Genomic DNA, 15824 nt, shown 5'->3' on the forward strand with positions numbered 1-15824 from the left:
TAAATTTTCAGTTTACCTCTTGAATCATAATTGAAATTGTGGCATGGCAAGTAGCATGTAGAGGATAAACAGAGCTTCCTTAGTGATGTGTAGGTGCTGGGTATATTGTATATTACCTATCCTTTCAGAGCTGTTGAGAGAAATGATGTTTAAGTTAAATGTGTTAAAAATATATAAAATATTGCAGACATCTATTTCAGATAAAGATCAAATTTTAACTATCTGAAAAATATAAAACATAAAACAGGTGTGTCCGAAATATTAATCTCCAAAGTGCAGGTAAGCTGTGTCTCTGTTACATTGTAACTCTTGAAAGCATGGAACCATGCATGTGCACAGCACTAGTAACATGGTGTCATTATAGCAGCCTTTCCCATTGGCTACTGCATAAGAACATAACATAAGAACAGTCATTCTGAGTCAGACCAATGGACTGTCTAGCCTAGCATCCTGTTTTCTGACAGTGGCCAATGCCAGGTGCTTGAGAGGGAAGGTACTGAGCAGGCAATCATCGAGTTATCCATCCCCTATCGTCCACTCCCAGCTTCTAGCAGTCAGCAGTAGGGATACCCAGAGCATGGAATTTCATCCCTGACCATCTTGGCTAATAGCCATTGACAGACCTATCCTCTATTAACTTGTCTAATTCTTTTTTGCACCCAGTTATAGTTTTGACCTTCACAACATCCCCTGGCAATGAGTCCCATAGGTTGTCTGTGAGTTGTGTGAAAAAGTACTTCTTTTGGTTTGTTTTAAACTTGAGGCCTGTTAATTTCATTGGGTAATCCTTGGCTCTTGTGACAGAGTAAAGAACACTCCCTTATTCACTTTTTCCACACCATTAATTATTTTATAGATCTCCATCCTATCCTCCCTTAGTCGTCTCTTTTCCAAGCTGAAAAGTCCCAGTCTTTTTAATCCATCCTCATATGGAAGCTGTTCCATACCCTTAATCATTTTTGTTGCCTTTCTCTGTACTTTTTCCAGTTCTAATATATCTTTTTTTTTTTTGAGTGAGTGACCAAACAGGCATGCAATATTCAAGGTGTGGGCGTACCATGGATTTATATTGTGGCATTATGATATTTTCTGTTTTATCATCTATGCCTTTCCTAATGGTTCCTAACATTCTGTTAGCTTTTTAGACTGCTGCTGCACATTGAGCGGATGTTTTCAGAGAACTATCCACAATGATTCCAAGATTTTTCTTGAGTGGATATAGTACATCTGCAGATGTAGTACATCATCTAAATGTCACAAGAAGACAATGAAGGAGGCCATTCCAACATTACAAGGTTATTTCTGTGGGGTTGACCACTACCTGGCCAAAAAGAGTCCCTGCTCTGGGATCCTCATCCCTGGAGAGAGAGAGAAATTCCCAATCACCCCTTCCCACTCCAGTTGCCAAAATCCCCACTCTCCTCATACCACCCCAACCGAAAAACCTTACCTTTACTCCCCAGCTTTGTGTACCCCCTGTCAAAATAACACATCTACAACATTCTTTCCCTGCTCTTAGCTGTCAAAGCCTGAATGCTTTTCTCCCTCTCCTTTAAAACTGGCAGTCAAAACTTCTCAGCAACTTTCAGTATCAGCTTCTTTTAAAAATGTGCTTTATGATGAACCTGCCAATGAAATTTAAAAAAGGCACAGTAGATTATGCAAAGTAGGCATCATCTAATTATCTTTAGGTTTGTATTGGTTTAAATTTTGGGCTCCTCTATAATATAAAGGAATATCTGCTGAAGAAAAATACTAGCTTCAAAGACACTTTTCTACATTCCAGCTTGGCTCATAATGGAAAAATAAGAGAGGCCTTTTTGTTTTCTTGCACCAATGCAAAACATTAATTTCCCAAATCCTGGAAATCTATATTCTTTCACTATAACATATGCCAATCTTTATTGACTATAATGACCAGTTAAAATAAAGTTTTTGGATGGACTCCATGTGGTGGTGGGCAAAATATTGCAGAAACATGAAACACCTCTACCCCGATATAATGCGACCCGATATAACACGAATTCGGACATAACGCAGTAAAGCAGTGCTCCGGGGGGGCAGGGCTGCGCACTCTGGTGGATCAAAGCGAGTTCGATATAACGTGGTTTCACCTATAACGTGGTAAGATTTTTTGGCTCCCGAGGACAGCGTTATATTGGGGTAGAGGTGTATAACCTATTATCTGTTAACAAGAGTTTTTCAAGGCTTCTCCTTGAGCCAGTCTCAAAATCAAATCAGTCACTCAGCTTGCACTATCAGTGGATTTACAATTGGTCAATCGTCATGTTAGATTTTGTATTCAAAGTGGCTTTTTAAGTTTTGCTTGGAACAGAAGAAATTGTCGTGCATGGGCAGAACAAAATGTGGACTGAAATGGTAGGTTTGTAAACATTTTTTTTCTTCAGGAAGAAAACTGATGAGACGATATTGTTTGATCTGGCTTGCATGTCCAGATATTCTTTTCATATTCCCACAATTTTACCTTGTCAATCTGTAAAAGAAACTGTTAAAAGCCCTTTCCCAGGGATGGGGGGAAATAAGTGAAACATTAAATAATTAGAAAATAAGCATCTCTTGTTCTGCCTCATGTGGTTTCCCACTCCCCCCTTTGTTCCTCCCACTTGCTGCTAATTTTCATCTCCTCATTTTCCTTTCTTTCTGCACATCAAGACGTCAGAGACTGCTTATGGAGCTGAAACTGTTTTTCCTGAGTTGTCTGTAGGTTTTATTTAATGCAGCAGAGAGACGACAAGAAAAAGGGGAAGAAGAAGGTGGGAAAAGGGGAACAAAAAGATGAGTTCTTTTAGATCTCACTCCTACCGAAGGGTGACCGTTTTGTTCACTGTTGCATTCACCAGTTACCATGGCATCCCCCTCTCATTTTATACTGGAGGTGTACTCTCAGTGTAATTAACGGCTCTCCTCTCTCAGCCTGCAGCTGAAAACAATTGTTAAATGAACAAGAAGGAAAGAAAAAAAAACACACTTTTCCTTTTTAATTTATTAATATTTTTCACCCTTCCATTTTACCTCTCTTGATCTGATAATTCTGTTGTTCGCATATCAGAGCGTTGTTGGAATATGGAGTAGCCACCTGCTCCGAATGGGAGACAAAGTCTTTGAATGCATGTGTTACATGAAGGATTGGCTAGGCTGGAATACAATTCAGATGACTGTATGTGTATGTTAGTTATAATTTTCCCTTTACAAAATGTTAGTCATAGAGTTTAGGGCCACAAGGGACAACTAGATCATCTAGTCTGAGCTCCTGTATATCCCAGGCCACCAGCACCCACACACTAAACCCAAGTGTGGAGGCCATGCTGAAGTTGAGATATGGTTCTTCAAGATATGGAGTACCATATTATGGGCATTTCTGCTAGTTCTAAAGGTACATTGGAGAAAGCTTAGACAGAAGTCTTGTTTCAAATATCGCTATGGAGAAATGTAGAAAGACAATGTGAACAGCAAATAGAATTCTATTCAGCAAATAGAATTCTAGGGAGAAATAGGAGTGGTAACATAGTGCAACATGTATGCTGTTACCACTCCAGCACTCCATGTGACAGCTTCCAACTGTTGAGACTTCACGTTCTGGTTGGTATTTTTCCAGAATGTGAATGGGTAAAGACTCCATCTACCAACAGGAAGACTGAGACCATGCTGAAATCATTTCCTGTAGGGTAAAATTTGAACCTGGAACTCAGAAGTGAAATAAGAGTGCTGTATCCTTCATACTACCAACTTTCTATAGTTAGAAAATATTTATTGGGAAGCCTACACTCACTACTAAGTAAAATGTTTGCTTTTTCCTACAGTCAAAGTCTGGATCTTATCTTTGTACCAGAGTGTGTTGCAGATATCTTTGTATCCTTGAGGCTAAATGTTGTAAACCACTCCAGATGTTTTATAGTTAATGAGTCTTGAGGACTTCGGTTATTTGCAGAATTTTGTCCTATCCTGATAAAATAACAGTGCGTACAAGAAACAAAACAAAAAGAAAACCCTGATTCAGTTGTCAATAGAGAACCTCAGATATATAGTATAAAGGGTAAAACACAGCAGATGGTTTACCCTAAGCCAGATTTAATACTCCATTTCTTTACTACTTGTTGTCTCCACACTGAAGTGCCTTACAGAAAAACTTCAAGGAATTTTTTCCTGAGCTTATACTCCAGGAGAAGGTTATTCCTCTATCTCTACTGCTTTCTTCCCTGTAAGGCTAGGTCAGTAATTGCTTTTCTGCCTCTTCTGTACCTTTATATCTTCTTCCTGTATAAGAAAGGTTTCTCCATAGATCCTGCAGTTCCCATGAGGCCTAAGGATATTTTCCTAAGAGGAGTGGGTTAACGCCTCCAGAGTCCAAAGAAAGGATAGAAAATGAAGAAAAGAGTAATCTGTTGATGGCTAAGTTGTCATGGGATAAAAGGGAAGGTCCTGTCATGGATTGAGAACTGGTTAAAAGACAGGGAACAAAGGGTAGGAATTAATGGTAAATTCTCAGAATGGAGAGGGGTAACTAGTGGTGTTCCCCAAGGATCAGTCCTAGGACCAATCCTATTCAACTTATTCATAAATGATCTGGAGAAAGGGGTAAAAAGTGAGGTGGCAAAGTTTGCAGATGATACTAAACTGCTCAAGATAGTTAAGACCAAAGGAGACTGTGAAGAACTTCAAAAACATCTCACAAAACTAAGTGATTGGGCAACAAAATGGCAAATGAAATTTAATGTGGATAAATGTAAAGTAATGCACATTGGAAAAAATAACCCCAGCTATACATACAATATGATGGGGGCTAATTTAGCTACAACGAATCAGGAAAAAGATCTTGGCGTCATCGTGGATAGTTCTCTGAAGATGTTCATGCAGTGTGCATAGGTGGTCGGATGTTAGGAATCATTAAAAAAAGGGATAGAGAATAAGGAAAATATATTATTGTCCTTATATAAATTGATGGTACGCCCACATCTCGAATACTGCGTACAGATGTGGTCTCCTCATCTCAAAAAAGATATACTGGCACTAGAAAAGGGTCAGAGAAGGGCAACTAAAATGATTAGGTGTTTGAAACGCTTCCCATTTGAGGAGAGATTAAAGAGGCTAGGACTTTTCAGCTTGGAAAAGAGGAGACTAAGGGGGATATGATAGAGGTATATAAAATCATGAGTCATGTGGAGAAAGTAGATAAGGAACAGTTATTTACTTATTCCCATAATACAAGAACTAGGGGTCACCAAATGAAATTAATAGGCAGCAGGTTTAAAACAAATAAAAGGAAGTTCTTCTTCACACAGCGCACAGTCAACTTGTGGAACTCCTTACCTGAGGAGGTTGTGAAGTCTAGGACTATAACAGGGTTTAAAAGAGAACTGGATAAATTCATGGAGATTAAGTCCATTAATGGCTATTAGCCAGGATGGGTAAGGAATGGTGTCCCTAGCCTCTGTTTGTCAGAGGGTGGAGATGGATGGCAGGAGAGAGATCACTTGATCATTACTTGTTATGTTCACTCCCTCTGGACACCTGGCATTGGTCACGGTTGGTAGACAGGATACTGGGCTGGATGGACCTTTGGTCTGACCTAGTACGGCCGTTCTTATGTTCTATAGAAGCATAGAAAGAGACTTAGTTAGGGTACGTCTTCACTACCCGCCGTATCGGCGGGTAGCAATCGATTTATCCGGGATCGATATATCTCATTAAGATGCGATATATCGATCCCCGAACGCGCTCACCGTCGACTCCGGAACTCCACCAGAGCGAGCGGCGGTAGCGCAGTCGACAGGGGAGCCGCGGCCGTCGATCCCGCGCTGTGTGGACCCCAGGTAATTCGATCCAAGATACTTTGACGTAGCTGAAGTTGCGTATCTTGGATCGATCCCCCCCCCAGTGTAGACCAGCCCTTAGACACCTAGCTACATCTAGCCCAAAAAGAGATCACACAATCTGCATAGCCACATAGCTTTATTTATTCAATTAGGTTTCAGTCTGATCCCATACCAAAGGGCACCTTTGCTTTAAACCTCTTTTGATATACGTATAAAAAAACAAGAACATAGGATATGTAAAGTAAACATTGACCAAAGTAGATATACTTCTTCCTATTACACATCATTTGATCACCAGTCATGTGACCAATACAGCATAAAAGCCTCAGCCTTTGCTAGTTCTCTCTATATGCTGTGGTAGAGACGAGGCGAAAGCAGAGTTCCTGCATACTCTTCTCTTTAACAGGTCAGGACCTACAAGAAATCCTAGCCCCTATTGGGGAAACTAGAGGTTTTCCACCAAAATGATCTGAGGGGGAATGAGAGGAGAGAGAATTTTCCTCCTCCTGTACCAGTTCCCTCTGAGACTTGCTACCTTTATCATATACATGGAAAAAAGCATGAAGCCTCTTCACATTTGTAAAACACATTTAGATCAATTTTAAAAGCAGTGAGAATGGGAAAGTTTACATCCTGCAATGGATTGGGAGGGAATAGTCAGAGCTTGGACTCTATGTACCACAACAAAGTAGAACATTCTCCTCATAGAAGCCACATAAAACACGAGTAGAAGCTTGACACTAATACTCAGTTTTCTACTGGAGATGAATTGGGTGGGGGGCGGGGGAGGAATAAGTCCCAGAAAGACGATGGATGCATTTATCCATGGAGAACATCATTGATACCCTCCTGATTTAAAAAAAAAAAAAAAAAGTGCCCTCCTGGTACCCTTCTTAGTGTCTTGACTTTACTGTGCCTGCTTATTATCAGCAGTGGGAATAGATAGTAGTTCTGATGAACTTAAGTCAGTTTCTCTACTGAGGGCACGGCTACACTTGCGAATTAGAGCGCATTAAAGCAGCCCCGTGCGCTCTAACTCACGACGCGTCCACACTGGCAAGGCATGTAGAGCGCTCTGACTCCGCAGCTAGAGTGCTCCTAGTAATCCATCTCGGTGAGTGGAATAAATTTGATGGGCCCCCGCTGGAACACCGCAGTGCCAGTGTGGACGCCCTGGTCTGTTAATGCGCTCTGGAAATTTTGAAAATCCCCTTCCTCTTTGCTCAGCCAGGCGTGGAGTGCTCTCAGCGAATCTTTCCAGGTGACCATGGCTCCACGTGCCAGGCGATCGATCCCCAGTTGGAGCAATGGCTAGGTGCTGGACCTCTTCATTGTTTGGGGGGAGGAAGTTGTCCAGTCCCAGTTGTGCTCCAGCCGTAGGAATTACGATACCTTCGGGCAGATATCAAGGGACATGATGGAAAGGGGCCATGACCAGGACACACTGCAGTGTAGGGTTAAAGTGAAGGAGCTGTGGAATGCCTACCGCAAAGCCCGCGAGGCAAACCACCGCTTCGGTGCTGCCCCCGCGACCTGCCGTTTCTACAAAGAGCTGGACGCGATACTTGGGGGTGACCCCACCTCCACGCCGAGTACCACCATGGACACTTCAGAGCCCAGTTCAACAAGGGAGAAGGAGGAAAGCGGGAGCGAGGGTGCTGAGGAGGAGGAAGACACCCTAGCATCCCTAGATGCATGCAGCAAGAAGCTGTTCTCAAGCCAGGAGGAAGGTAGCCAGTCGCGGCGGCCGGTGCTTGGGGAAGGACAAACACCAGAGGAGGTGCCCGGTAAGCGGCTTTTATTTTGGGAAGGAAGTTATTTGATGTGGGCTCTTGGGGCAAGTAGGGTTAGGGCTGCATGCATGCCTAGATGCGGACTAGGGTGTTGATGTGCTCTCTCACATTGTGGTAATCAGCCTCAGTGATCTCTTCAAAGGTCTCATCCAGAACTTGGGCAATGCGCTTGCGCAGCTTTCTTGTGAGAGCCGCTGTGCTCCTTGTCCCAGTTAGGCTAACATGTCCGCGCCACTGTGCCGTGAGGGGCGGGGGAACCATTGCTGCACACAGGCAAGCTGCATATGGGCCAGGGCGAAAGCCGAATTGTAGTAGAAGACCCTCCCTTGCTTCCCAGGTCACCCTCAGCAGCGAGATATTTTCCAGGACGAACTCCTGTGGAAAATGTGGGGACAGTGTTCAGTAGAGGGGCCCCTGCAGCTGTTGGCTGTCCCCAAGGCACAGAAACCTAGATGACAGTACAGCCGTGAAACAATCAGTCCCCCTTGACCCTCTTATTCACCATTTTGGGGCTCCCATGGGTTATATCCACTCACTTTGGGACAGGCAAATTATGCTATTGTGTAGACTGTGCTTGCCCTTAAGTACGGGGGAATCATTGCTCTGTCTGGCGTGAACAATGCTGCCTCTGTTAAGTGTTGCATTTTGCCTTTACAGATGCAACCTTGAGATCTCAGCCATCCGTGTTATCACTGGCTGAAAGACTCCAAAGAATTAGGAAGAGGCCACATAGAAGCAAAGAAGACATGCTGCATGAAGTAATGCAGCAGTCCCTTAACAAGAATCTAAAAGCGCAAGAGTGGAGGGAGTGTGAAAGGAGGATCCGCCCGCAGAATGAGGAGTGCCGGCACAAAAGCGCAGAGCTCCAGCAGCAAATCACGAATCGGCTGATAAGCATCATGGAGCGCCAAGCGGACTCAATCCAGGCGCTCGTAGCCATGCAGGTGGAGCACTACCACACCTGCTCACCCCTCCTCCCCCCTCCCCCCCGCAGCCGTTGTCCCAAAACTCTTTCCCATGTGCCCCCATGTCACCTCCAACCCACTTTCCCCAGCATCTGGGTTCTTATCACCACCAGCTGCCTCCAACACCTGTAGCTTCACCACCCAGCCCTGAAAACTACGACCCTTACCCACTGCACTCGACCCCCATCACCATGCATTATAGCCATCTGAAGTGCAGCACTCATTGCACAGCACTCCAGACAGGAAGGCTGAGTATGAAAACAGGACATATGCAAATCTGTGATTGTACCGTTCCCCACCCCACCCCTTGCCCTTTCTGTTTCCCAAGCAGTTGTGTTTCTTTTCAATAACTGGATTTTCTTTTCAATAAATGGATTTTTTTGGCTTTGAAAACATTCTTTATTATTACATAAAGTAAAAGATACCTTAACCCAGGAAAGCAACAGGCACTGCAAGTCAGCGTAGCAAACACAGATTCCTACTAACATTAGAACCACTGCACTTCACTCCCGTGCAGCGCTCCAAACATTACTGGTGGCTTTCAGCCTCAAATTGCTCCCTCAAGGCATCCCTAATCCTTGCAGCCCCGCGCTGGGCCCCTCTAATAGCCCTGCTCTCTGGCTGTTCAGATTTAGCCTCCAGGTGTTGAACCTCCGAGTTCCATGCCTGAGTGAATCTTTCACCCTTCCCTTCACAAATGTTATGGAGGGCACAGCACACGGATATAACCACGGGGATTCTGTCATCGGCCAGGTCCAGCTTCCCATACAGAGAGCGCTAGTAGCCCTCTAAATGGCCAAAAGCACACTCCACAGTCATTCTGCACCGGCTCAGCCTGTTGTTGAACCGCTCCTTGCTGCTGTCAAGGCTCCCTGTGTAGGATTTCATGAGCCACAGCATTAAAGGGTAAGCGGAGTCTCCAAGGATCACAGTGGGCATTTCGACTTCCCCTATGGTGATCTTCTGGTCTGGGGAAAAAAGTCCCAGCTTGCAGCTTCCTGAACAGGCTGGGCCAGCCTGCGTTAATGTCAATGAAAAGCCCAAGGTGATCTACAAGCGCCTGGAGAACCATAGAGAAATACCCCTTCCGATTAATGTACTCGGAGGCTAGGTGGGCTGGTGTCAGAATTGGAATATGCGTCCCATCTATCGCCCTTCCACAGTTAGAGAAACTCATTTGTGCAAAGCCAGCTACAATGTCATGCACGTTACCCAGAGTCACGGTTCTTCTGAGCAGGATGCGATCAATGGCCCTGCAAACTTGCATCAACACGATTCCAACTGTCGACTTTCCCACTCCAAACTGGTTCACAACCGATCGGTAGCTGTCTGCAGTTGCCAGCTTCCAGATTGCAATAGCTGCCTGTTTCTCCACTGTCAGGGCAGCTCTCAATCTCGTATCCTTGCGCCACAGGATGTGGGCAAGCTCCTCACACTGTCCCATGAAAGTGGCTTTTCTCATCCAAAAGTTCTGGGGTCACTGCTAGTCATCCCAGACTTGCAGGACGATGTGATCCCACCACTCAGTGCTTGTTTCCCGAGCCCAAAAGCGGCGTTCCACGGTGGTGAGCATGTCCGTGAATTCCACAAGCAATCTCGTGTCATATACGTTACTCAGGTCGATATCGTCGGAGTCCTCACTGTCAGTTTGGATCTTAAGGAGTAACTTGACTGCCAAACGTGATGTGCTGGCGAGACTTGTAGCATATTTCTCAGCAGTTCAGGCTCTGTTCCCGCAGACCGAAAGGGAAGACCGAGCGCACAGTACAAAAAACGTTGAAAGATGGCGCCCAAATGTGGACGGAAGCCAGGGATTGCTGGGATGCGAACCGATGCATCATGGGGCGTTGGGACAGGACCAAGAATGCCCCGCCCCCTTCCCACAATCCACAGCACCAGAATGGGAAGAGGTGCTCTGTGGGATATCTGCCCATAATACACTGCTCCCAATGCCGCAGCAAGTGCCGCAAATGTGGCCAAATTAGTGCGCTTGCAGCTGTCAGTGAGGACAGACTGCAGCGCTTTCCCTACTGCACTCTACGAAGGCTGGTTTAACTCAAATTGTTCTACATCTGCAAGTGTAGCCATGCCCTACGTTTCTTCAGCATCTGTTTCTCATGCAAAGTGTCATAGTCCTGTGTTTTTGCTGCTAGGCAATCACCTGCATGACATTAAAATAGTTGTGGCCCCATAGACCTTGACAAGTATTACAGAGAATGGGATCATGCACACCTGCTTTATGTGTAAGTTGGCATCAGCGACTGATATAGAAGTGCCACAACTCTTGTCTTCACACTAAAAACTAAATATTTTCAAAATAGGTAATCCTTCACACCTATTATAATTCTTCCTCCTCCCATATTCTTGCTTAGTTATTTTTGATCCTACTCCAGCTTCCTTGACTTCAATAAAATGTTGTATACATTTCAGCTTCTCTCAGGAGGTCAGCAGTGGAATTGTGGTGGGGGCAGTATATAGTGTGTGGGAGATTTTTTGTTTTAAGATGGTCTCCTTACCCCCACTTTCATCATCAAAGAAAGTTATCAAGGTTATGTTCACCTACTAACATCTCTGTTTGTTTCATTGGATTGAAGGGGATCTGATTTTCTCTATCTCCAGAATCAGTAAGACAGCCCTTCACCAGTTTACATTTGGAAAGTTTTCTTAACAGCCATTAAGATGAGAAATTTTTTTCAAGTAAGACCTTAAATCAGTGGTTCTCAAAGCCCCCATTGGCCTGGAGCGGCGAACCGCGGCCAGTGGGAGCCGCGATCGGCCGAACCTGCGGACGCAGCAGGTAAACAAACTGGCCTGGCCTGGCAGGGGCTTTCCCTGAACAAGCAGCAGACCGGCTTTGAGAACCACTGCCTTAAATCACATTGAAACTAATGGAGCTATCAGATTAGTACTAGTAAAGGATAATGCCATGTGCTGATGCATTATTACCCCTACTTTGCACACATGCGCATTCATGAGCAGTGGGTGAACTTCGGGGAGGGTAGCCCCTGGCCCTGCCTGCCCTTTCTGCCTGAGATCCCTCCTCTCCCGCTGAAGCCCAGAGTGGCCCCCCCAGCCCTGGACCTCCCGAGTGCCAGGCAAGCGGCGTGTGCCCCCCCCCCCCCCGCCCCCGGCAGGCACCCCGCCCCCCCCCCCCCCCCCCCCCAGCCGCCCCAGAGCTCCAGGCAGTGCCCTCCCCAACACTGGAGTGCAGGACGGCTTCCAGCGCCCCGGAGCGCCAGGTGGAGTCACTGGCCCCAGGACAGCCCCCATTAACCCCTGGGCCTCGGCCACAGGGGAAGAGCCCTCCGCAGCACAGTGTCGGGAAGCAGGAGTGGGCCTGGGGGCGGAGCGTGGGCAGGGCCATGCAGGGCTGTTTGGGATGGCCTTTAATACCCACTGCCCATGTGCACATTTCTCCTAAAGTTCAGATTTATTACAAGAAACGATTGCACTGTAAAGTAACTGACCGTTGGATGGAATACCTAAATCCTTTCCAACACACACACACACACACACCCATAGTTTTCCATTATACACTAGCAATTGGAATCTTGGTCTTGTTGGTGCTCAGGCACTCTATCAGCTCCAGTCAGGACAGTGGCTGCAATTTTTAAGTGAAACTTACGTTGTACAGTGCTGGTCCATGTACGCATGAAGTATGTTTTTGCTTATGCCACCATTGGGTGCCAACATCCTCCTTAGAGGGCAACCCTGGCAGTCTTAGGCTGCCAAGAAAGTCTTACACAGACCTTGAAATTTTACATGAATGAACCACTTGAAAGACAATGGGGCAAATATATTCCTGAACGACTTCAGATTTACTAGGTATGAATTTGGCCTTTTATGTATGCATAGAATCATAGAATCATAGAATATCAGGGTTGGAAGGGACCTCAGGAGGTCATCTAGTCCAACCCCCTGCTCAAAGCAGCACCAATTCCCAACTAAATCATCCCAGCCAGGGCTTTGTCAAGCCGGGCCTTAAAAACCTCCAAGGAAGGAGACTCCACCACCTCCCTAGGTAACGCATTCCAGTGCTTCACCACCCTCCTAGTGAAATAGTGTTTCCTAATATCCAACCTAGACCTCCCCCACTGCAACTTGAGACCATTGCTCCTTGTTCTGTCATCTGCCACCACTGAGAACAGCTGAGCTTCATCCTCTCTGGAACCCCCCCTCAGGTAGTTGAAAGCAGCTATCAAATCCCCCCTCATTCTTCTCTTCTGGAGACTAAACAATCCCAGTTCCCTCAGCCTCTCCTCATAAGTCATGTGCTCCAGACCCCTAATCATTTTTGTTGCCCTCCACTGGACTCTTTCCAATTTTTCCACATCCTTCTTGTAGTGTGGGGCCCAAAACTGGACACAGTACTCCAGATGAGGCCTCACCAATGTCGAATAAAGGGGAACGATCACGTTCCTCGATCTGCTGGCAATGCCCCTACTTATACAGCCCAAAATGCCGTTAGCCTTCTTGGCAACAAGAGCACACTGTGGACTCATATCCAGCTTCTTGTCCACTGTGACCCCTAGGTCCTTTTCTGCAGAACTGCTACCTAGCCATTCGGTCTCTAGTCTGTAGCAGTGCATGGGATTCTTCCGTCCTAAGTGCAGGACTCTGCACTTGTCCTTGTTGAACCTCATCAGGTTTTTTTTTTTTGGCCCAATCCTCTAATTTGTCTAGGTCCCTCTGTATCCGATCCCTACCCTCTAGTGTATCTACCACGCCTCCTAGTTTAGTGTCATCTGCAAACTTGCTGAGAGTGCAGTCCACACCATCCTCCAGATCATTAATAAAGATATTAAACAAAACCGGCCCCAGGACCGACCCTTGGGGCACTCCGCTTGAAACCGGCTGCCAACTAAACATGGAGCCATTGATCACTACCCATTGAGCCCAACGATCTAGCCAGCTTTCTATCCACCTTACAGTCCATTCATCCAGCCCATACTTCTTTAACTTGCCGGCAAGAATACTGTGGGAGACCGTATCAAAAGCTTTGCTAAAGTCAAGGAATAACACATCCACTGCTTTCCCCTCATCCACAGAGCCAGTTATCTCATCATAGAAGGCAATTAGGTTAGTCAGGCACGACTTCCCCTTGATGAATCCATGCTGACTGTTCCTGATCACTTTCCTCTCCTCTAAGTGTTTCATAATTGATTCCTTGAGGACCTGCTCCATGATTTTTCCAGGGACTGAGGTGAGGCTGACTGGCCTGTAGTTCCCCGGATCCTCCTTCTTCCCTTTTTTAAAGATGGGCACTATATTAGCCTTTTTCCAGTCATCTGGGACCTCCCCCGATCGCCATGAGTTTTCAAAAATAATGGCTAATGGCTCTGCAATCTCATCCGCCAACTCCTTTAGCACCCTCGGATGCAGCGCATCCGGCCCCATGGACTTGTGCACGTCCAGTTTTTCTAAATAGTCCCGAACCACTTCTTTCTCCACAGAGGGCTGGTCACCTTCTCCCCATACTGTGCTGCCCAGTGCAGCAGTCTGGGAGCTGACCTTGTTCGTGAAGACAGAGGCAAAAAAAGCATTGAGTACATTGCATGCATGGATTATGTCAGTCAAATCTCTGTCCCCACCCTACACGCCCATTCATCTGCAATTAAAAAACCTTGCTATATTCAACTTTCACAGTGATTTCCTTCAAGCTCCAGTTAAGTGTTATATGGGAATCTGTCAGTGACTTTCCTTTCATGTACCTTTCAGTTTCTTCTTGCCTCACCATCTGTTTTCTCCTTTATCTCTTGTATGTCCCCAACTCTTGCCTTTTCCTTCTCTCTGACCTTTCTATTCATGCACTCCTTTTCCCACCTGTCATATTATGGGTTGGGACCGAGGGGTTTGGAGGCAGAAGGGGGATCAGGGCTGCGGCAGGGGGTTGGGGCATGGGAGGGGGTCAGTGGGGCAGGCTCCTGGCGGTGCTTACCTCAAGCAGCAGCATGTCCCCCCTCCGACTCCTGCGCAGCCAGGCGGCTCTGCACGCTGCCCCATCCACAGGCGTCGCCCCTGCAGCTCCCATTGGCTATGGTTCCTGGCCAGTGGGAACTGCAGGGGCAGTGCTGGGGGAGGGGCAGTGTGCAGAGCCTCCTGGCTGCCCCTACGTGTAGGAGCTGGAGTAGGGACATGCTGTTGCTTCCGGGAGCCGCGCAGAGCCACGGCATGGAGCGGGATAAGCCCCCAACCCTGCTCCCTGGCGGGAGCTCAAGGGCCAGATTAAAATGTTTGAAGGGCTAGATGTGGCCCCTGGGCCGTAGTTTGCCCACCCCTGGTTTAGGGCCTATGAGACTGACAGTTGAGCAGCTTGGAGTCTGTCTAGCCAGTTCATTACAACTTAATCTGAATTAATGAAGATTGTTAAGAACACAAAGGCAGTCTGTAGCTTTAAAAACTGGAATATTATATCCAGCCTATCTATTGATATGGAATGTGGGACTTTTTTATTTTATTTGAGCTTTCTTTCCCTTCCTTGGTGAATTTAAATCACACTTCCACCTCTTGGTTACGTAACTAGTAGCAATGCTTCATATTCTTAGTTGTGCCCTTGGATGAGAGCCCAGCTGTTAGTATTGATATTTTATACTCACCATTAAGGTCCAAAGGCAAGAGAGCTTCCAGATCAGTCATTTCAAGCTGGACTTCAGCGTTATTCACTCTGCTGCAGCAATTGATAATCATTGACCTTAGGATAGGCACATTTTTATTATTTTACAAATATAAATACTCTCTTGTCTCCTCATTTCTTTTGCTGTCTTTCATAGCCTTACACACAGCATTTTCTTTTAATAATTTGGGGATTTGAAGCTCGATTCTTCCCAGAGCACTAACTATCTGCTAGATTAAACCCAGAGTTTGCCAACAATTCTTTTTAATTGAAAGAGCTTCTTTCTATTCATAGGAGTTTGGAACATTCCTGAATTTCATCCTGTTTAATAATAAAGTTCATCTGAGTATATTATGCTGTAAGGAGCTTTCTATACAAAGCAGCTCAATTAGAGCACTATAACTGTGAATATGAATAAGTACTCCAGGTGGTGCTTTGATAAATGAACTGTAAATTATGGAAGATAAATACTCACCTAGGGGGAAGATTTTATTGTTATGGTTAATATATATGTGCACAAGAGAGAGGCTCTTTTTTTTTGCATTATGCAAGTGACCACAGTACTTGCAGTTTCCATTTAATAAGGTTACATATATGAGCTCAGTAGGCCATATTTTCT

At 45.7% G+C, this 15824-nt stretch overlaps 1 protein-coding gene across 6 annotated transcripts in view; it reads left to right on the forward strand.

Moving 5' to 3' along the window:
- CABIN1 (calcineurin binding protein 1) overlaps positions 1-15824 on the forward strand; it is a 198530-nt gene that overhangs the window by 163374 nt on the left and 19332 nt on the right. The gene's annotated exons all lie outside the window — the stretch shown is intronic.

This window comes from Terrapene carolina, unplaced genomic scaffold (assembly GCF_002925995.2).
Source record: "Terrapene carolina triunguis isolate 2854851 unplaced genomic scaffold, T_m_triunguis-2.0 Scaffold790, whole genome shotgun sequence".
Classification (NCBI taxonomy): domain Eukaryota; kingdom Metazoa; phylum Chordata; order Testudines; family Emydidae; genus Terrapene; species Terrapene triunguis.